At 46.0% G+C, this 23,171-nt stretch overlaps 1 long non-coding RNA gene across 4 annotated transcripts in view; it reads left to right on the plus strand.

Annotated features, from left to right (window-relative positions):
• Positions 1-23,171, plus strand: part of LOC140214265 (uncharacterized) — a 193,684-nt gene that overhangs the window by 12,543 nt on the left and 157,970 nt on the right. For 2 of the 4 annotated variants that reach the window (XR_011891237.1, XR_011891239.1), the window contains exons 1-2: positions 1,698-2,040; positions 19,450-19,560. This is a non-coding gene — a long non-coding RNA (uncharacterized lncRNA). Of the gene's footprint in view, positions 1-1,697; positions 2,041-11,713; positions 11,989-19,449; positions 19,561-23,171 lie in introns of those variants that run through there. The other 2 variants (XR_011891238.1, XR_011891240.1) reach the window with 2 other exon arrangements.

The raw sequence follows: 23,171 nt of genomic DNA on the forward strand, positions 1-23,171 counted from the left end.
CTTTCACGCGTAAAGCAATGAAACCGTACGTTATCAGAATTAATGGACAGCCAATTGCCTACGAGAAGACGCATCGCTTTCTAGGAGTGATAATCGATCGAGACCTTTCCTGGAGTACTCATATCTCCTACCTAAAAAGGAAATTAGTCATGATAACCCACGTGCTCAGATTTCTTGCGGGAAAGTCATGGGGTGCGTCTGTGAGTGCGATGCTCCAACTCTATAACGCACTGTTCCTTGGTCTCCTGCGCTATAGCTTACCTGTACTGGGTGGGACCGGCAAGACCAACCTCCGTGCCCTCCAATCTGTACAAGCTCAAGCTCTGCGAATTTGCCTTGGTCTTCCCAGATGTGCGTCCACGGCAGCAACAATAGCCATCGCGCATGACCACCCCATCAACACGTATCTTCAAGTCGACACCTTAAGGATGCATATCAGGCACTTCGCCCGACTTCCATCGCATCATCTCGCCTCCCTTCCTGCCGCTCGACCTCGTTCAGCGTTTAGCAAGATTATTGCCACCAACCATGCAACTTTACCGTCGAACTTCACGCCTGCAGCACGACCATCTCAACCGCTGTGGTGCCTCCATCCACTCCAGGCTCTTCTTGTTATTCCAGGTATCAAAAGGAAAACGGAGATGTCAACTTTCGCCCTCAAACAAACTGTGCTTTCAATGCTACATGAACAGCACAGAGGACGCATCCACGTTTACACAGACGGTTCTGTATCCTCTAATAGTTCAGCTGGAGCAGTGGTGATTCCCGCAGAGTGCGTCACACTCAAGTTCAAGACATCTCACATTACATCGTCGACGGCTGCAGAACTCGCAGCTATCCGTGCTGCTCTGGAGTTTATTGTTCACAAATCATCACATTCATGGTCCATCTTATGTGACTCAAAGGCAGCTCTTCAGTGTCTGATGTCCCCTTTCAGCCATGGACCAAATGAGCAACTAGTCGCAGACATCCGACTACTCCACCATCACGCAATCAACAAGGGACACAACATCATCTACCAGTGGATACCGGGTCACTGTGGAATTTCAGGAAATGACAGTGCGGATGACGCTGCCCGGTCGGCTCATGATGGTGCCCAGATTACACCCATACCGCTGTCAAGGACAGATGCAGCCACAAGTCTTCGCTCCCTCGCCCGCGAGCTTACACAGAATCTGTGGAACACCAGTGAATTCACGAACGCACGTCTCCACAAATTGGATCCACGTCTGCAACTCCGCCTACCACCAGGGTTGCCACGAGCGGAAGCAACACTTCTGTGCCGCCTGTGGCTCGGCGTGGCATTCACAAACTCCTATTCATTCCGCATTGGAATGGCTGACAGCCCTACTTGTGACACCTGCGGCTGCGAGGAGACGATTGAACACCTCCTTTGTGACTGTCCCCGTTACGCAGTGCGAAGAAAAGTGCTCGTCACCGCTCTCGCGCGCTACTGTTTTGACTAGTCACTGCAAGCCGATAAATCCCGATCTTGTGATAAGGCTCCTTTCGAGCACTCGCACAGCTATAGAAATAACTTTTTTGCCTGTATGTAAAGGCCGCGTTGAAGCCGGGCCTATTGGGCGAACAATCGGACAACCCAATGACCCCTTCCAACGGAAAATGAACGTGTCTGTCTGGTACTGTCCCTAACGAAATAAACACTTGTAGGCACCATCTTGCTCAGCTCTGCCGTTTGGTGGACGCTGACGTGGACTGCGAGTTTCATTTCTCTCCACGACTCTAGGCAATTGTGTGTCCAGCATCTCCGCGCCTCTGCTCTTTGTCACGCACCGCCACGGTGTGGAAAATTAATTGGTACGCTTGTTTCCTCGCGAGCGATTGCGACGACTGTTCATCTGTAAATTTTGCATAATGCATAATTGGAGCAGTACATGTTCCTATTCGTACTCTTGGCTTACGTCTTCTGTGAACGGTGCGGCTGTCTGCAGCTCCGCACGGTGCCCTTCCATTTTCTACCACCACCTTCTCGCTGGTAGTGCCATGAAGAGTTTCGACTGAAGAAGTACAGCAAGCTGGGTGAGTAGAACGGCACCCTGACCTGCGGCGCGAATGTAATCGTGGGAGTATCAAATGGGCAAATCTACTAGAAACCCCCCAAAAAATGTTCTTCTTACCCAACGAGGGTGCTGACTGGCTATTGTGGCTGACTGGCCTTTGTGCTGCTGAGCAAGAGGTGATGGGTTCGATGAAGAGCAAGAGTGACCGCATTCGTTTAGATGTGAAGTGCAAAAACACCCATGTACTTAGACTTCTTGCATGCTAAAGAAACTAATTAACTGGTCAAGTTTAATACCGAGCCATGCGCACTCGCGCCTGTCCCCCAGCAGCGTGACTTGAGAACGTTTTCTTGGCGTTAGCGATTTTCTCGCTACATTTAGCTATTTGCTCGTGTGATTCCAAATATTTCCATTTAGCGACAGGCGGCAGCGGCCGGTTTTAATGATACAACAATCTGTGGCATCTTGCGACTTCAAGATTATAAATTTTCTGCGAAACTGACCTTCTAAAACGATTTTATTATTCAAAAGCCACCGAAATTGCTTGTACAGTGCATAGGCTCTGTGACCGTGATGAAGGAAAGCTTGTCTACACTCACAGAGGCCTTACGCTGCGGCTATTGTCGCTGCAACCATGGTCTAAGATTTATGCCCTTTAGGAGGAACACCGATTGACCAGGTAATCATGACCAGGTAAACATGATTGTTTTGTAATGCCTGCCTGCAATGCTCTCAATTGAGTGTGGCAATATTGAAAATCAATAAATGAATAACGTCAAGCACCTGTCGTTCCACTGACAGCAGCGGCTACCTATCGGCGGTGCGACGCAACTTCGAGACAGAAAAGCTTTATCTTCCGTAAGTATAGGAAGCGGCGCTTCGCAGGAAATCCGAAACGATTGAGTGACGCAGCGAAACTGCAGGGCACTGACGGATAAACGAAGGCGCCTGTATGACGCGCTCTCGACAACAGCGGCTATACATCTGGGGTGGTGACGCAGCAGAAAGAGCGCCCATTTCTCATTGAATTTGGATATGCGGCGAAGCGCCGGTTGCTATAGGAACGGTGCACTTAAAGTATTTTCCGTCGTGAAGTTGCGTGCCCCCGCCGGCAGACATCCGCTGCCGTCAACGAACCGATGGGGGTGCGCCGTTGCTGCTTTTATCTTGTGGATCGTGTTTCGCGAGTGTACTCACCTAAAGAGTGTATGACTTACCCCGTGGCCGAGCCAAACAAAATGTGTACACTCATGGGCAAAAGTATACGGACCGTGGGAGCGCGTGCCAAACTGCATCGACGCGCCATCTTCTCGCACCGCACCTAGCTGCTATAGCGCACGAGCGCTGGTGCCCATGCCCGTCACATCATCGGGCAAGTCATCTTGTTTATTTAAACGAGGTACACTGCTCGTCGAATAATGGTTCGACGGGCTACCGCCTTTGCCACTTACTCTGCTGTGCCACTGTTTCACTATAAGGTTAATGCGGCAGTGCTGGATCACGCGTCCGTCAGGCATCGCATTTCTCCTGCTGTCGCTTGACCTACTGCATTCTCTCGCATTTTTTTATTACTCGGCCAGCGTGCCTTGCTTCTTACTGCGGCATCATCTTATTGGAAGTGATTTCGATATTTGCCGGATCCATTTGGAACAGGTATTGAAACTAGCCGCTGTTTTCAGATAACCGCAGTGAAGTGCGCCATAAAAATTCACGGTTGTTTTACTTACTTTTTTTAACAAAGTGGCATTTTACGCATTGGAGCTCGAAAGTTAGTGGAACGCCAAGGCATTTCGTTGCAAATCTCAGGGATGCACACATCTCGGAACTGGCGTCATCCTCAGAAGTGGTTCCAAGATTATATAACTTCGCCACTGGCAACAATTCATAAATCTCAATGTGTGCGTGTATTAATAGTCAAAAATTTATTAAATAATCAAATAGTCGCTTTCATTTGTTGCACAAATAATCCATGCCTCTAAAAGCAATCTAGCTCAAGAACACTTTTGCTGCATGCCATGAGGGATGTTTGAGTATTCTGTTAACGTTAAAAAACTCGGCCCATACGTATAGCCTGCACCGGCTCTTCGCTACAAGCTAATCACTGCTGAAATATTGTGACTCCAAGCAATGAGCACCTTCAAGCGCGTCATTTCATTTATGAAGACACAGTAATTTCCTTTGTGATTTCTTTTGTTTTAAAGCAAGTCGCTTTTTTTTTCTTACACCCGTTTAATTACTCGAACGGACACATTCTTCGCTAAAGACGAACGTCCTGTCGGAGAAGAGCTTCGTTCTTTCTCGAGGTTTAGAAGCCTGTGGTCGGTAGTTGCGCCCTGTGAAGTGCCTGCGCCGATTAATGTTTTCATGCCACTTATTAATGCGCACAAAATGCACTCGGCTTCCATGGGTAATACACACTTGAGTCCCGTATACTACCAATAATGTTAGTGACTGTGATCGCTGTTCCTATGGTCACTCGGCGGCCGAGGCTTTTGTAATTACCTGAATTAGTTCAGAAATGAAACAGTCCTATTCATATTTTATTTTTTACGAAATCCATTAGAACTGCTCGGACTTGTGCGGGTGCTGCGGCTTAACTATGTTGGATTGGTTTACATTCGCAAACGCAGTACAGCAAATTAACAAAATTCCCTGCAGTAAGTTTTCTGCCACGCTTTAGAACGGAGCCTGTAAATCGTTCAAACTATAAACTTGCACATATCTGTGCAGCTGGGATCGTTCAAACGAATATCAACCACCTTAGCGTTTCTCATGGATTTTGGACAAAACAGCATTCAGGATTACTCGAGGTGGTAATGTGCTGTTTGACCTGCATAAAATTACGTAATTGTAATTGCCGTAATGTAAAGATGACCTAGAGTCTGTCGCATGATTGAGTTTCCCTTTCATGAGTATTGTATAAAGTTTGCGTGAAGAAAGTGTGTGTGTGTGTTGGAAAACTCAGGGTGACCTGTTTTCTTGTGAACCGTGCTGCATTTGTTATGGTGAAATCTGTAGCTTAATGCACGATTTCAACCGTCGTCAACCATTGTCTTAAGTACGATTCGAAAGTAAATGTGGTCAGCACTTTGCCGGCCAATTATCTGTTTGTTCTTCACCTTGATGGTTTGCTCCACCTCCAGGAAAATATTTCGGTGGGAGCGTTACGCCATCATAGCTTATATTTGCGTTCGCCAAGTACGCGATCATAATAAACGATTCACTCCACAGCTTTAGCAACATTTGTGGAAAGTTTAGAGTAATATTTGGCGCAAATTTAGCAAACTTTTTGTCCTACTTTACCGACATGCTAAAAAAAAAACGTTCAACATCCCTTCCACTCTGTGAAGAAGCACGAGTCGCGAAGCTATAGCTGCAAGCTCAACGCCTGCAATTTGTTAACTGCAATATGTGTCGTAATATCATCACTAAAAATTAATTACTAAAGTTTTAATAGTCAGCTAATTATGAAATTTTATTTCTGTTGCAAGTAGCTTTTCCGTTACCCAGTTGAAGGATTAGGATAGGTCTATGCTCAAAAGCGTTCTTTAGAAATTTGTGTGGTGAAGAAATAAACAGCCCATATGTTAACGTATGGTATAGCTGAAGCAACGCCTATCTAAACCAATGGCTTGTGACAACTTATTTTACACGGATATTGAGCTGGGGCCCATTTCCGATGCCGCCCATTCAAATACATGTATTCAAGTACATGTAAAGCGCAGCAACCCTTTTCTGGAATAACCACTGGGCCAATTTTAACGAAAATTGTTGCATTTGAGAGGGAATGTCAACTTCTAGTGGCTGTTGGAAGCGGAATTGTCAATTAAGCACTAACTTTTCTAAAGAAGCTTTCAAAAAATTGATAACGTTGAAAAATGTGGAAGCAGGAAGTTTAAAGCTTAGTAGCTCTGCGCTAATACCAAATATTGCAGGTTGCAAACGGCAACCGTTAGAGCATCCAACAGGGACAAATTTCATTTATCAACTCACATTTTACGGCAATATCTTACACTGTTTGCAAAGGTTTCGCAAATGTCATACATAATAGAAGTTTATTTGAGAGCCACATATAATGCACCAATTTTGCCTCGTTTAGACGAACTATTCAATACGATTTACAGAATTGTGATATCGTTCTGGATTGCTGAGTTAGACTTATAAATTTCGCAGCTTCTTCTTCAAGAGTTGCGTTTTTCAACAATTTTTATACAAATATTGATGGCCTCAATCAAAAATTCGCTAGCAACATTCACTAGGTATAAATTTTTCTCTTAAATGCAACAAACCTAATCAAGCTTGGCGCAGGGTTTGCCGAGGAAACCGATTCTCATTTGCCATGTGTTCGGATGAGAGAACCCGAGTCGAAGCTTTTTCTTAAGAGGAAGCTTTAGCTGGGGCCCAACGCCGACGTAGCCTATTCAAGTAGATCTAAAACGCACAAACGCTTCTCTGAGATAATGCCTTGATCTATTTTAATGAAATTTGTTACGCTTGAGAAAAAAACTTAAATTCTAGTGACTGTTGGAAGCGGAATTTCGTTTTAGGGCATGAATATTGTTTAGAATTCTCAAAAATTTGTTAAAGAAAGGAACTACTAGCACGAACTTTACAAATCAATAGCTCTGCATCAAGAACTGGTATTGTAGTTCTGTAAACGGAATCCATAGGACCATTGAAAGCGCACAAATTCGATACGTCAATTTATATCTTACGTGAATTCGTTACGCTGGGTGCCGGGGTTCTGCAAACGCTGTATATTCATATCAGTAAATTTTTGATAGTCGTATGTAACATACGAATTTTGTCCGCTACGGCACACTTTTGATCGCGCTCAAGCCCGATCCGGATCGCATTTCACAGTTGTGATTGGCTCCTTCGCGCACGCTGCGCGAGGGAGCCAATCGCAGTCGTGAATTCCGGTCTCGATCGGGCTTGATCGCGATCAAAAGTGGTCGTGTGACGCCGGTATTAGATGCAATTCACAGAATAAAGATATAATTTTTCATTGCGGAGTTACGTGAAAGAGCGCGCGTCACCATAGCCGCCGTTGTTGCTACTTGCTCGATGTTACCTGAAATTGAGCAACGGTGGACGCCGGCGACGTGCACCAATAAGGAAGAAAAGGTGAATGTAAGCAAAGCAACAATCAGAACAGGCCTTCGTTCCTTCTCAGTGCCGTGGTTTGATGCTCCGCTGCCGTCCGCTACTGTGCGACAGCGCCATGGGCTAGACGGCCGGCGATGCATGGTCCCCTTCGTCACGACCGTCAGGAGCAGAGCAACGGAACGGTGCGCTAGAAATTTATCAAGCCTGACGAGGCCCCAGGTGAGAGTGAAGGCGAAGTCTGGCGTCACTCGGGGCACCCTCGCCGTCGGCGCGCGGAGTGAGATCGGAGCGCTCCGGTGGGACCCCGCAGCTGCTCCGGCCACCTACGCAGTGGTCCGTTTACTTTCTTGGCTCACAGTAGACTGATGCTTTTGAAGCGTTGCGCGTATGCGCCGCGTCCACACACTCGAAAGAGTCACAAGTCGTTTCCGCGCAACGAGAGTTACTGTGGACACCCACGAAGCCTGGCAGTCGATGTTCGTCTTACGTTAGTTTCCTGAACCACTAAAACATCTAGTGGAGTATTCATAGCGATGAGTGGAAGAACCAGGCCAGCGTGCCACAGTCGCATCGAACTGACGTTCCGTTGCAGCACAAAGGGGTGAGGCTGCTGACAAGTGTTAAATTTGTTTCCTGTAAAATGTCTAGTGAATACCATCGAGGACTGGAACGAGGGCCTCCTAAAGTTGCTCTGTTGCTGGCGCTGCTGGTGTCTGACGACCGACGATTAGAGATCTGATGATGTTGACAAGCAGCTTCAGAAGACTGAGAAGTTGTACATTATCGTTGGCTGAGACCTCTTGAGGTACTGTGTTTGCAGTGTTTTCCACTGTGCTCGCAGTATTTGTAGAGACTTAGTCCAACGATTTCGATGGCAGCGCTGGCCACTCTGACTCTGGGAGGAAGATGGTCCCCCCCCCCCTCCTTTTCAACGCGTTTTGTCTTTATCATTCTTTGAACGCGCTGCTTTTCCAGTCGCGTGGGCAGCACTACGGCGATGGAAGCTTTCATCTCCTGCTGCTTTTTTTTTTCGCTTCCTCCTTTAGTGCCTTTAGTTCATCCACTAATGACGCACATCCTTTATTCATTGCCAAATGTTCACCATTACACTTAGGGAAGCGATATGTCGGACCGTCGCAGGAATCTGCATGGTGATTCCAAACGCATTTGGCACAGACCGGATCTCTGGCGCAAAAGCCCTGAACATGACCAATCTTAAAACACTTATGACATTGTAAGGGCCGTTGTACAAAAGGCAGAACAAGATAGCGAACGAGTCCAGCTTTTATATGAGTAGGCAGCTTTCCACAGGCAAACTGTATCTTCATACACTTTCACGAGTGCATTCTTCGAATACTAATTATTTTGCATGGTGGCGTCCAAACGATCATGTTCTTAATTACGTCATCTTTGAGATCCAAGTCGATATTAATACGACACCAGCTGCTACGTGGGCACCCTGTGGGGTGGTAGGGCCGCGTGTGGACGCTATAGATTTCTGACAAAACAAGCAAAATTTGTACCAGCTTATCTGTTGTGTCAGAGGGGATGACATTTTTCCAGGGGTTCACGCGAACCTCTTGGATTTGTCCCGACGTAAGTTTCAAGAACAAATCATCAAGTTTCTGTCGGGAGATAGCACTCAAGCTTACCACCGCGTCGACGGGTATGTAAGGTACTGTCGTAGTCTTGATGCTGCTATATATTATAGTCGGTTGGCTTAAGGACGACGCCGGAGATATCAATCTTGGACGGGGGTGCTTGGCAGCAATGAAACCATCTAAACATTCTCGTCTTTAGTGAGAAAGCTCAGAGTCAGCAGCATCTAATCATAATGATGAACTGAGCCGCTTCCGAGTCGCGGGCGGTGTGGGCTGGCCGCCAGACGAGTCCTAGACCATCTCTTCCATGACAAACTCTCTAAGAAGGATATCCAAGCAGATTAGGAGTCTTCGGGGCTCAGTACAAACGTCGTTGCCTGTCACTGATGCATGAAAAGCACATAAATAGATAAAAACTTCAGCACCAGAAGAAAACACCAACCAAGCACGAAAAACATCGTAGTCTTCACGATGGGATTCGTCAGCCATACATATAAAAAAAATGAAGTGGAGACTAACTTATTTTTTGTTATGAATATCCAATCCGAGGAGACAGTAAAAATAAGCTGCTTATTATTGGCAGTGTTTTATTTGGCTCGATAGTTTGTCAGCCTCTTATGCTATAATAAACTCATCAAGCTTCAACAAATAGGCATGAATAAACGTGCCTATATGTACATAGCAATAAAACAACACAAGCCGCTTTGCATCGCCTGCGTAGAAAACACTTCAGTCGATCCCCAACTGAAGTCAAGCTGCAACATGCTGTGCGGGCGCGATCAAGCCGCACATGTGCACCTGAATGTCAATGTCCACGGGTTGGGAGTCCATAAGAACCATAAAGTGGCGCGAACTGGGGAAACGGGCGCACTAACATAAATATGGACACTCAGGCGCTATAGTTCCTACAGCTTATTCTTGCGACCGTATTACTACTTTGTAAATAACCAACATCAACGTATTCTTAGCAAATCAGCGCGCAGAACTCAAAAAGAAAAGCATATCTCTTGCCAGCCTATCGATTAGAAGTATTTCGTGCAGGCACACCCAGAAAACCAAATTGTATTGCTGTTAGCGCAATAGATGGCCTGTTTACACACACTTCACCCAGCTTTCTTGCATGAAAATGAAATCGAGGTAGCTGTTTCTAACCGCCACTGACTGGACAACGTTTGCCCCCATGTTCCTTAGAGCCCTAAGCTTTGCTATTGGCGCTGTAATGTTTTTACGTTGCTTTTAGAAAACATTGAGCAGTTAACCGATATTTTACCCACGTCACGGGAGCATCGACCAACACGTTGGTCCGCGCCTTGTAATGGCGTGCACCTGCGAAACAATTGAGGGTAGGGGAATGCGCGTGCAGAGTCCTGGTGTCAGAGTATCATCTGCAAGGTCATTCCAATTAATAGAGTATGCTGCGTGGGCATGCGCATATCGTCGCTATTGTCGTAGCCACGGCTCTCACCACGTCTCTCATCGCCGCGTTGGTCGACACTTCCATGAATGAATGAATGAATGAATGAATGAATGAATGAATGAATGAATGAATGAATGAATGAATGAATGTTTATTCTGACAGAAAAAAATACAGAGAATCTCTGTCAAAGAGGCTGACAAAAAGGCACGAATCCCTGACTAAGTGTCAGTCCCCTTCCCCTACCCGTTCCCAGTGCACAAAACACTCAAGCAACAGGGCTAGCATGGTACACAAAGTGGATACATACACACAAAAAATGAAAAGTACATGAAATACGTAACAGAAATACTGGATGCGATTCGTGTACAAAAGAATGAACAGTCAAACCTGAAGCGACAGCAAATACATGTTCACTTTTCTTTTGAAAGTACTTAGGGACGGTGATTCATTTGTTATAGTGAGTAAGCCAGGGTGATGATTAAGAAAATCTGCAACTATGAATGCCTGCTTTTGCATGCCGTAATTGGTACGGATCTTGCCTTTGTTGTAAGTTTGTGTAAGTTAAGTTGTAAGTTAAGTTGTAAGTTGTAAGTATATTAAGCCCCTCGGGAGTTGTACATTACTGTTACAATATGGAAGACGCAGTAATTTTTGTTCGTGCAATTGCTTTAACATCTTAAGTAGCTACTCTGCTGTGTGCGTCTTCCTAGAACAAACTGTTCTTTATTTACTGGCCGGGAGGCATACATCTTAAACAATTTGACAAAGCCGTCAAATACGTGCATGCAACCCTGTTTCATGCAGACATTGCAGCATTGAATTGGGGAACGCTTTGTGTGTGTAATACGTCACTTACATGTTTGACTGCAATGTGTAAATAGAGGCATGCCTGACCGCCGGCTGTGAAATTTTTTCGCAACACTGAAGTGAAGAATGTGGCTGATTTCCACGCTAATTTGCAGAGTGCAAGCAATTTTGTTGAGATGTGGATTCATCTTATGGGTCAGTAGCCGCAGCACCTTTTTATGCAAGGGGTAATGCAGTAGATTGAAACTATATTTCTCGCATTTCGTGCTCCAAAAATATCTGCAGTAGGGATTACAATCCCAACGAAAGTTCGAGAACAACGCTATCGCTTCCATCAAAGTGCATTGCTGCTGCATCCGACCACCCGGGAATCTGGCTCGTAAACGGCGTTTGGCACGTTCATTTCGTGCTCTGAGGGGTGCCCGCCGTGAAGTAGCCCCACACGTGACGCACCGCTGTTTCTGCTAGTCACTGCGAGCCAAAGTACCCCGATCCTGTGATAAGGCCGCTTTGGAGCTGTCGCAGAGCCATAGAAGTAACTCTTTGTGCTCTCTGTGAAGACCGCGATGATGCCAAGCCTATTGGGTGAACAATCGCACAACCCAATAACCCCTTCCAAGGAAAAATGAACGTGTCTGTCTGGCACGGTCGCTAAGGAAACGAACATTCCTGGGCGTCATTTTGCTCAGCTTTGCCGTTTGGTGAACGCTGACGTGATGTGCGAGTTTCATTTCTCTCCTCGACTCTATAGCGTGTGCAGCATCGCCGCGCCTCTGTGTTTTGTCGCGCGTCGCCACGGCGTAGAAAATTAATTGGTACGCTTGTCCCTCCGCGAGCGCTTGCCACGACTCATTTGTAAATCTTGCTAATGCATAATTGGAGCGGTATATGTTCCCATTCATGCTCTTGGTTCACGTCTTCTGTGTACGGTGCGGCTGTCTGCAGCTCCAAACGGTGCCCTTGCATCCCCTACCAACACCTTCTCGCTGGTAGTGCCATGACGAGTATTGACTGAAGAAGTGCAGCATGCTGGGTGAGTATAACGGCACCCTAACCTGCGGCGTGAACGGGATTAACGTAGCATGAAATGGGCATTTCTTCGAAAAAACCAAAAAAGATGTTCTTCATACCGAACGAAGGGGCTTATTTGATATGCATTTGTGCTGCTGCGCACGAAGTCATGGGTTTGATTAAGAGGAGGAGCGGCCGTATTTGTGTAGACGTGAAATGCAAAAACACCAATGTATACTCCGGCTTGAGTGTTTGCTATAGAAACCAAGCTGGCCAAGTTCAGAGCCATGCACCCTCTCGCCTGTCGCATCGCATGTGTGGCTCTGGAACTAGCTTTTGCAGCGTTACCGATTCTGCCGCTAGAGTTTAGCTATTTATTGGTTTGTTTGGCGTCAAAAGAGAGAGAGAGAGAGGGAGAGGTGAAATACGAAAGGCAGGGAGGTTAACCGGAAAGAAGATGTCCGGTTCGCTACGCAGTATTTCTATTTAGTGGCCAGTGGCATGTTTTAGTGATACTACAGCCGGCGACATTTCAGCGACGTGAAAGATAAGTTTCCTGTGAAACTGACCTTCTAAAGGGTTTTATTATTAAAAGCTAGGCAAAAGCTACGCAAAAGCGACCGAAATCGCTTGTACAGTGCATAGGTTCTTTTGACCGTGATGAAGGAACGCCTGTCTACACTCACAGAGGCCATACACTGTGAGTATTTGCGTTGTGACCTCGCTATGAGATATATACCATAGAGAAATTTCTTTGTCTATGTATATACTCTCTAGGAGGGGAACTTCTCGGCTTGCTTGCGAGGCGCGATCGACCAGGTAAAGTAACAACGTCGCTCACTCGTCGACCTACGACCGGCAGAGGGTATACCTGAGGGTGGTACGATGCAAGTTCGAGACAGAAAAGCTTTATCTTCCGTTAGTATAGCAAAGGGCGCTTCGCTGGAAATCCGAAACGATTGAGTGACGCAGCGAAAGTAGGTCACTGGCGGATGTAGGAAGGCGCCTATATGACACGCTCCCGACAACAGCGGCTATACATTTCAGAGGTGACGCAGCGGATAGAGCGCCGACCTGTCAATGAATTAGGATATGAAGCGAAGCGCTGGTTGCTATAGCAACGGTAGACCAAATATTTTCCGTCTTGAAGTTGCGTCGGCCCGTCGATAGATATCTGCCGTCAACGAACCGACGGGCGCGAACTGTGTCTGCCTTACCTGCCCAATCGGGTATCGCGAGTGTCCTCACCTAAAGAGCCTGTGTATTACACCGAGGCCGCGACAAACGGGCTTCACATGGTGCTCACAAAATTTATACACCCGTGAGCAAAAGTATAAGGACCACGGGAGCGCTTGTCAAACTGCATTGACGAGCCGTATTCTCGCACCGCACCTGCTGTCGAGACTATATAGCGCACGAACGCTGGTGCCCATGCCTTTCCCATAATCGGGCAAGCCATGTCCTTTTTCTAAACGAGGCACACTGCTCGTCGAATCAACGTTCGACGGGCCGCCGCCTTTTCCATCTGCTCCACCACATTTGCGCGAGTCTTTCACTGTAACGTAAACGCACCTGTGCTGGCTCGTGCGCCCGTTGGGCATTCCATTTCTTCGGCTATCACTTGACCTTCTGCATTCTCTCGCGTCTTTTGATGACTCGCGCAGAACGCCTTGCTTCTTAATCCGGCGTTATGTTATCGGAAGCGCTGCCATCATTTGCTGGATGCAGTAATGAAACTAGCCGCAGTTTTCCGATAAGCGTAAATGTGCCATAATACTGTTGGCTTACTTCCTTTCTTTCCTTAACATAACTACATTTTAAGCAGTGAAGCTCAGAAGTTTCTGGAACGCGAATGATTTCGTCGCAAATCTCAGGGTCGTAGGCATTTCGAAAGTGGTGTCGTCCTCAGAATTTATTCAATAGAATGTTGCTTTAGGCCACCGGCAACCACTCATAAATTTCAATATGTGCATATATTAATAATAAAAAAATTATTAAATATTCATATAGTCGCTTTCATTTCTTGTACAAATAATGCGTGCCTCTAAAAGCAACCTAGCTGAAGAACAATTGTACTGCATGCCACGGGTGATGATTAAAAATTATGTTAACGTTAAAACACCCAGCACAGACAGTCTGCCCCTACGTATAGCCTGTACTGGTTCTTCTCCACAGAATGATGCGACAAAACCAACGCTGCTGGCATATTGTGACTCCAAGCAAGGAGCACCTTCGAGCGCATCATTTCATTTATCAAGCGACAATTGTTTTGTTTGTGTTTGCTTTTATTTTTAGGCAAATAGCTTCGTTGTTTCTTCCAGCCATTTAATTACTCGAGGAGACGCATTCGTCGCTAAAAACGAACGTCCTGTCACGCAATGGCTTTGAGGTTTCTCAAGGCTGAGAAAACGGCCACAGGTTTCTCAAGGCTGAGAAACCTGTGGTCGGTGGTGGCACCTTGTTAAGTTTCTGCGCCAATTGATGTTTTCATGTCACCTGATTATGCTCACGAAATGTACTCTGCTTCCTTGGGTAATACGCATTTCGGTCCCATCTACTAGCAATGCTGTTAGTGACTGTGATCGCTGTTCCTATTGCGAGACGGCGGTCGGAGCTTTCTTGATTACCTGAATTTGTTCAGGAATGGAACAGTCCTATTCATTTATTTTTATTTTTTACGAAATCCGGACGCTGCGATTTAACTTAGCTTGCTGGATTTGTTTACTTTCGAAAACGCAGTACTGCAAACCACCAATATTATCTGCAATAAATTTTCTGGCACTCTTTAGAACGGAGCCTGTAAATCGTCCAGACTATAAAGATCCACATAACTGCGCAACTGGGCTCGTTCACGCGAAAATAAACTCACACCATCGTTTCTCATGGATTTGGACAACCTTGCTGTGGCGCTTGTGGCTGTGGGGAACGCATGCTTCTATCGTTTCGGAATGGCTGAGAGCCCGATGTGCGACTCCTGTGGGTGCGAGGGAACCATCGAGCACCTATTGTGTAGCTGCCCTCGCTTCGATGCACAATACAGCGCCTCTGCTGCGGGCAACTTTACAACGACTGGACTCAAAACCGTTCACCGAGCCAAAGATACTCGGACCGTGGCCACACCTGTCACTAACACGAAAAGTGATTCGTGCATAGTACAATACTTACAGTCCACCGGCTTAAGAGAGCGTTTCTAGTGTGCCTGTGCATCCTCCAACACGTACTCAGTGCTTACTCTCTCCTTTTTTCATAGTTCCCCTTTCCCCCACCCCCAGAGTAGGATAGCAAACTGGGCGCTCGTCTGGTTGACCTCCCGGCCTTTCCTGTCCTTGCTTTCTCACTCTTGGACAAACCAACAGTATTCAGGGGTACTCGAGGTGACAATGTGTTATTTGACCTGCATAAAAATTACGCAATTATTATTCGCGTAATGGAAACATGACCTAAAGTCTGTTGCATGATTGAGTTCTCATTTCTCGAGAACTAGAAAGTTTGCGTGAACAAAGCCTGTGTGTTTTGCAAAATTCCGGTGACCTGTGTTCTTGTGAACCGTCCTGCGGTTGGAATCTAAATATCTGGAAGCTTAGGTATGATTTCTGCCGTCGTCAAGCATTGTGTGTTCAGTACGATTGTAAAGAAAACGTGATGTGCACCTTGCCGGCTATTTCACTGTTTATTATTCCTCACCTTTCCGGTTTGCTTCCCCTGTGGGAAAATATTTCGGCAGAAGCGTTACGCCATGATAGCTTATGTTTACGTTCCCCAAGTCCGCCATCATATTAAGCAATTCACTCCACAGTTTAGCAACATTTGTGGCGACTTTTGTTTGTCCACATGCTAAAATAACAGTTGTCAACACGCTTTGGGACGTTAAACACCACAAACGCTTCCCTAATTCGTAACTGAAGCATTACAGGAAAAGTTGCATATATATGTTGAATTAACGCAGCAGCAGGTCAATACAAATTATTTTTCCCCTAGTTGTTTTGTATAATAGTTACTCTGCCAAATGTACACTAGATACACACTGAAGCGTTTTTCGCTCATTCGAATATATTTATTTACCAGCAGAGCGTTTCTTCTGGATGGACTGTGGAACATGGTTTGGAAAGTCGTGCAATTTCCATATCGTGCAAGATTAGTAAACCTGAGGCTTTTTCGCCAGAATGGTGGAGTACTCCTACATATGGTACAAGTTGATAGGATTCGTGAGATTGCATATGATTTTCCGTGGTACGCTACGTAAGCTGCAGTACCTGGCTTGATACTGGCACTATATCTTGGCTGTTAGGAGTCGGCCTGCAGCTAGCCAGGAACCTGTATGCCGAACGCTTGCAAACGGACGCGCTCTTTCATATCATAGCAGTATATCATATGAGGACAGTCGCAGTTGTCCGGTTCTTGTCCATTTGTTCGCGTAAAGTAAAAGGCAAGAGAGGGGATGGCGTTACGAGAGGCGTCGAACTCCAGGAATGGCCGCCTAATGTCACACACTCACTTAGTGTAACCCGGTTTGCAGCGTTCGCTCTCCCGGGCTGACGGCGGTGTCTAGCGTCCATCATAGCCGAAATTATCGTCTACATGTCTTGGTCAGCGCTGGGATAGCGTCAGGACGGCAGCTTGACAAAGCCGGTACGGCGACAACGTAATCCCGACAACGTGACGACGATGACATGCAACGGCTGTGCGTAATAATTTGCATTTCTACTCGCATACTCCACGGATTCCCGAATTTTTCTGCGAAAGTTAGCTTTAAAATTACACAGTTTACACGGAGTTAGTGAGTCGGTCTAAGCAAAAATTGGCAGTGGCTTAGCCCGGCTATGCCAGGATATACGTAGCAAAAGCTAAGGCATAACATAGTTAGCCTTGGTTAATCTTGATTGCAAGTCCAGGTTAGTCTGGTTGTCTAGCTATGTGGCGGCGTTTGGCCAGTCGTTGGGCGTGCTGTTCGTCTGTTTCCTGGGCGATTCGTTTCCTCTTTATCTCGTTTCGATGTCGATTCCAGGCCTCCTCCTGCTTATCAGAATTGTCGCCGTCCATACTGGCGCCTCAACTGTGGTTGCGGCGCACTCGAGCTCTCCTTTTCGATCTTCCGACATGTTATCAGGCATGTGACGCAGCTGGCGAAGCGAGTGGAGGTGAGCGCTACGACGAGGAACACGGTGTGACGTCATACCAAACGGCGGTGGCGCCGCGCCTTTGGCTCTGGCACCTGTGGCCGAGCACCTTTGGCCCGAGCACCTGTGGCTCGGTGCTACTAGTGGCGCATGCGCAGTAGTGACTAGGGAGCGAGAGAGAGAAAGAGAGAGAGAGAGAGAGAGAAATATCCGCGGCGAGGCGCGTGTTGTGTTGTCATGTGGCTCCTCGGAGCACCGCCACGGCGAAATCGCAAGTTCGCGGCCAGTAAAGCTTTCGTTTTAATATCCGTGGCGAGGTGCGCGTTGTGACGTCATGTGCCTCCTCGGAGCACCGCCACGGCGAAATCGCAAGTTTGCGACCTGTAAAGTTTTCGCTTTAAAAAGAACGGTGAACCGCGCTAAGGTGAAATATCCTTACTGTGCAAGAGACGCGTAGTAGACTTCGTTGACGAACACGGTTCGCAAGCATTAGCCGAGGCGGCGCAGAAATGCGACGCATCGCCACCACCGAACGCGCCATCTATAGCCGGAGCAGCCTAAGGAGAAGGTGGATGAAAGAACGAGAGAAAGCAGGTATGTTAGCGAGAAATGCATCTGGTTGACTACCCTACACTGGGGGATGGAAAAGGGGGAATAGAAAGAATAGATAGAGGAGTGGGGCAGGGGAGGGAACGCGGTGAGTTCGCGCATGCGCGACGGAGGTCTCACCAAGTCGAATGCGTTCACAGTCCCGTTGACCTCAACAAAAATTAAAGTGCATTCACAGCTTTGTGGGCCGACGGGTGATGGGAAAGGTCTTCAAGTAGCGCCTTCACAGACAACGACAGATCGTCCAGTCGTCGCAATGCGATAGATAATGTTTGCCTTTCCCACTGAAATTGATGACAGTTGTGCGATAAATGTTCGGTGTTCTCTTTGCTGCTGGAGACGTCGCATGCAGCAGTGTCGGTCATTCCAATCAAAGTAGTGCACGCCTTCGTGAAAGGCACTTCCAACGACAGCCTGTATAGAAGCGATGCCTCGCATCGCTGAAGCCCGATTGGAGGTCGGAGTTGGAGCGGAGAGTTCAGCTCGTCTAACATCGTGCGCCTTACATTTGTGGTTTTACACTCCGTTAAAAAGCCTGCGTGCCAGTTGACGAAGGATGGCTTTCAGCGCCTGACCCGGAAGGAGGAATGCGAGCTCTGTGTTCTTCATGGAACTCTAGGAGCGGCTATGTCTGCGTGGCCATTTCCACTGATCGTGCAATGGCCAGGTAGCCACTGCAAAATAATTTCGTGGCGTTCTTATTCGATGTGATGGGGAATTTTGAGAATTTAGTACGTTAGCTGTTCGTGAGTTCCACTTCAGAGAATTGGCTGTACGGAGTGTAAAGCCAGTCTGAAGCAAGAAAACATGGCCCAAGTACCAGGACCCTGTGCGAATAAATTGAGGTGCACTGGGAAGAGCCATGAGTTGTGCAGCCGTAGACGTCGTGACATCGACGTCTTGAATCTTAGTGTTACACCTCTTGTAGGTGTAGGCACAACACCACCGGAACTGGTAGATGCGTTCGAACCGTTAGTGTAGATGTGGACATGGCTACTGTATTTCTCTCACAATAGAAGTAACCTCAGTTGATTTAGTGTAGACGGTGGTAGAACAGAGTCGGGGAAATGAATATAGCAAAGAGACTAAGAGAACCCAAACAAACAAGACTAAAATGAAAAGGTAAAATAGGACCACGTCCCCAGACTTTATAGTGAAGATTGGGGCCTTTACAAGCGCATGATTCACCAAAGAACCGGCAGCACTTCTTTTATATGATTGGCTATTCGACATACTCAATATAAGCAACCAAAGAACACCTTATGTCGACACCATTCTTATGTCCTTTTATTGCTTGGGGCGGCTATAGCGTGTGTGCGAGCTAACATTAGCCGCTCTGTTCGAAGAAAAATATTAAAAAATCAGGGTGAAAGATACGATCAGGTGACATAGAGTGTACGGTCGTCGGAAGACTGACTGCCGAACATCGCAGGTTTAAAATTGTAACTTGGACAATGTTTATAATTTTTTCTTCTTTGAGCGCTTTGGCTAGCGTAAGCAGGGACACAATATATCGCGGTGATTTTACCATCCATTGATGGTGCAGCACTTCCTGCCATTTTGTTTGTGTTTTGCGGGCCATCTCTGACAGAACGGGTTATTTTAGGCAGTAACTTAACCTAGTAACTTAAGCTAGGTAGTAACTGCAACTAACTTCACCGAACTCTCGCTCAATAGCCGTTTGCACATGAGTACGGGTAGACGACGGTGTAGAACAGCGCCTCCTTCATAGTGCCAAACAAACTTTATCTTTGCAGATCCGCGAATGATGCAGGTGATTGAGATAACAGACCCGGCCTTGGCTTCGGGAGACTCCTTCGTGCCTGCGGTGCCTCATCGTAGGAGCTGCACGCAGACTCTACCGTACGGTGAGTCATATCACAGCTCCTTTAATTATTTTACAGGCGACATCGCATTAGTACCAGTTAAAGCAATTCGCATCACGGGATTTGAATCGTGTCTTCTCCGAGGAATTGTCGCACTGGTGCGTCCGGTGATTCGGTCTCGCGAATTGGCCGGATCACTCATTCCGAATTCCAATCACCTCTGGAATTAAGGTAGAAAATAAAGTAAGTGACTTGCGCCGTTAACTTTATTAAAGAAAAAAGAAAGGGCGCAGTTGTCCAGTGTGGCGAAATCATAAGTAACATAAGTGCATAGTCTGTGAAAATTATCAATGATGTATGGGTATTTGAGAGTATTTTAAGTACATAGGTTAAGCAATATTTAGGTAGATCGTGGATATTCAACTAGAAAACAGCGTGCAAAACCTTCCTCGAGACTTTTCAGTCAGTTAGGCCACAATCATTAGAAAAAGACACAGTTGCACTGTAACAATGAACTAGAAAACCGGCGGTGTTTCTGTTTAATACGATACCATGCTGGCCCGTTGCTGGAAATAAAACTTAGCCCAATTGTCTTCTTGGGTGAGATTACGGTTGAGATGGTATGTTTACGAATCCTCTCTTCCATTGCCACATGTTTCAACAACCTCGTATGTCCGCTTTTGTGGTAGTTCGCACTTCTCAGTAAAGCAGTGACCAGATAAAAAAAAAAAAAATTCCGTGATGTGCGATGGTTTATGTAAAGAAATTCAAGAAAGCAACGTTCGTTGACGCTTAAAGCACGTTTGGTTACAACAGGCGCGAAGTAAACCCTGTTGAATCCGCTATTGACATTCCTGGGTTGTTAACTTGAAAACAGACTTGTTCAAAAAAACCAAGCGCTAAAGTTTTTATTTATGCGAGAAAATAAAGCAATTGTCAATATTGCAACGCTCCCAAGGTATCCTTTTACCCTTCGTAATTACTCACTTTCAAGCGCAGACATCAACAGCTCTAAAAAAATGTTGGTCTCGAAATGAGCATTAGATATTTGAATTCGGTGAAGCTATCCGTGAAGTTAGGTCTGTTGAGGCAAGCTTCTTTCCTCAACCGTCGGACTATTTTAGTAAGAACTTGTGGCGGCCCAGATTTGTATTTCACATCATTCCTTCAATATTAAGGGCCCCTAGTAGGGCATTACATAAGGAGGTCGTGGAGGGGGGGGGGGAATTTTCAGTAATAAACAAAGCCATGTATACAATAAAAAATATTGCTAAAACAAAAATAACGTGTTAGCGATGTTGCCTCCTTTGTGGCGGAGCAGGCAGCATCTTCCCTACAAGGAAAAAAAAAGCGTGCCCATGTAATGCGACGATGGAATATAAATGGTCCGAAGCTTCATTTACTACACGTAAAGCAGTTGCTGCCATGACCAAGACATGTCCTCTTGTCCAAGCGGTTGGCTCCGCGACGTTCCCTGTTCGACCAAAGTTGATCATGTGAACGTTGATCGACCTCTCAAGTGTGTTGAACCCTATGTCTGATACGGCGCCTGCTACGTGGTTTGGTTGCGGTTACGTACCGCACTTCATTATGTTGATGCAGTAGCCTGTTCGCTATGTATGCCGAAATGCGGGCTCAAATTAAAGCAGATGCTTTCTGAGTTGTCGACTAAGCGATGTCACGGGAACAAAGGTGATGTCTGATGCGTGGCCAGGGAAGAATGGTCGTGCGAGCTGTACGGCCCAATAAAGTACATATTTTAAGGTTTCCATATGCCTTCTGTCATGTTAATACATACCTATTTGGCGAAATAGTTAAAAAATGGGCGCTTACCGAGAGGGGCAAGAATAGGGCAACCCAAACGTTATATACATCAGGACATCCAATAATTCACTTGAATATCACGTGGTATCCCATTCAATTTAATTTATTTTATTTTCTGTCCAACAATATTTTTTAAATGACCCGTAAAACGTTGCACAGTTCCACTTCTTGATCTAGATTAGTCGGAGGCAGACATTATTAGCAGAAAAAGCGAAATTAGATATCTGAATAATTTAGTTTCTGTTAATTAACTTTCAAATCAATTGCTTTGGCCACATTTCGCAATTCACAGATTATAGCCGGTGACATATGTCATATCTACATCGAGTGAAGCAAGACACCTGTCTCTAGAGGCGCGTTCCCAAAGTTTGCGATTAAATGCGTTGGTGTTCCAGTAACTTCTGAGCTTCATGCATGAAGAGGCATTTTGGTAAGAAAGTAAGTAGGACAGCAGTCCACTTTTACTGCAGGTTTCACTGCGTTTGCTGCGAAACTGGTGCTAGTCTCAATATGAGGTCGAAGTGGACGTTTCTTTTGAAACCACTGGCTTCAATTAGCGTGCTGCAATATGTGCGCTAAAGTAATTAGTCGATAAGTTATATAATAAAGGTTTGACAATTATTCAATGATGGGTATTTATTTGCAGTATAATTATGTTTTACGTCTTCGAGTATTCAAGCAAATAAGTAAATTTCTGCAGTAAGTAAAAATTCTGTTAATGGTAAAATCAAGTACCCGGTATGTATAGCTTTTATATAAAGATGTATAATTTGATTATTCAGAAACGAGAAGCGTCGAATGGCAATGCTTGTCAGTCAAAGGTCAGTGCTACGTAAGTCATTTATTCGGCAATAAACTACGTACTTACGCAAGCACTCAGAGGGGAGGGGGAGAGGGTAGGTAAACAATGGCTTGCTGTAATACGTCAGCAGCCACTATCGCAGAATAGAGAAGGGCTTAGACTACGAATTCTTTACGTGACCTGTTAACAAGTCTCTCGAGAGCTAACCCTCAGCCTTCTCGCTCGGTGGCAAATTTGATTGCTTCAGAATCTGAGTAGTAAATACAAACAGGAAAAAAAAACGTATAGTACAATACATGACAAACTTCTTCAGTGTAATTCAGATGACTAATCGAACACCAGCCAGACGGTACTTTCTAGTATTCTTTCCTACTAAACATGCTACCTTGAATAAACAGTACGGGCAACGAAAAAATCTGGCAGCAGTCCTGGATTTTCTCTCATGCTAAACGACTAAGGTCAAACTGCTCCAGTGAAGCTACGTGGGTTTCCAGGTTCAGAAGAACAAAAGGAGAAATCTGCTATACTCGATGCGTCTTTAGAACATCTTGGTACTGAATATGCTCGGTTCCATACGTACAGTAAACGCTATGGAGGCTAGATTTCTTGCAGTGGCTTCGTTCGCACTTGGATATAGCTCGACGTTTTTTGACCGCAGTTCTGCACAAGTGTCTTCTTATATAGACGCAGTATTGAATGAAACAATTTTTTATTCTTAGAAACACACACACTGTGGTATACGGCTAATCATGCGTTGTTTTAGATCATTCTTATTTTCATTGTTCTTTGAGCATGCACGTGAAGAATGCTCGAGCGAGCATGCTTCACGTGCATGCTCGCTCGAGCGAACGCTGTGGGCACGCAGTGAAGCGTGGACGGAACGCGCTGCGAAGCATAGACGGAACGCGCGGTGTGATAACTTTTCTTGCCCGAACGTCTTGCGCAGCTTCCACGTCGTTGACTGCTATGTATGAAACGGAGTTCATGCACCGTTAAGCCCCTTTCCCGTGACGCATCGGTGCTCAAA

This window comes from Dermacentor andersoni, chromosome 11 (assembly GCF_023375885.2).
Source record: "Dermacentor andersoni chromosome 11, qqDerAnde1_hic_scaffold, whole genome shotgun sequence".
Classification (NCBI taxonomy): domain Eukaryota; kingdom Metazoa; phylum Arthropoda; class Arachnida; order Ixodida; family Ixodidae; genus Dermacentor; species Dermacentor andersoni.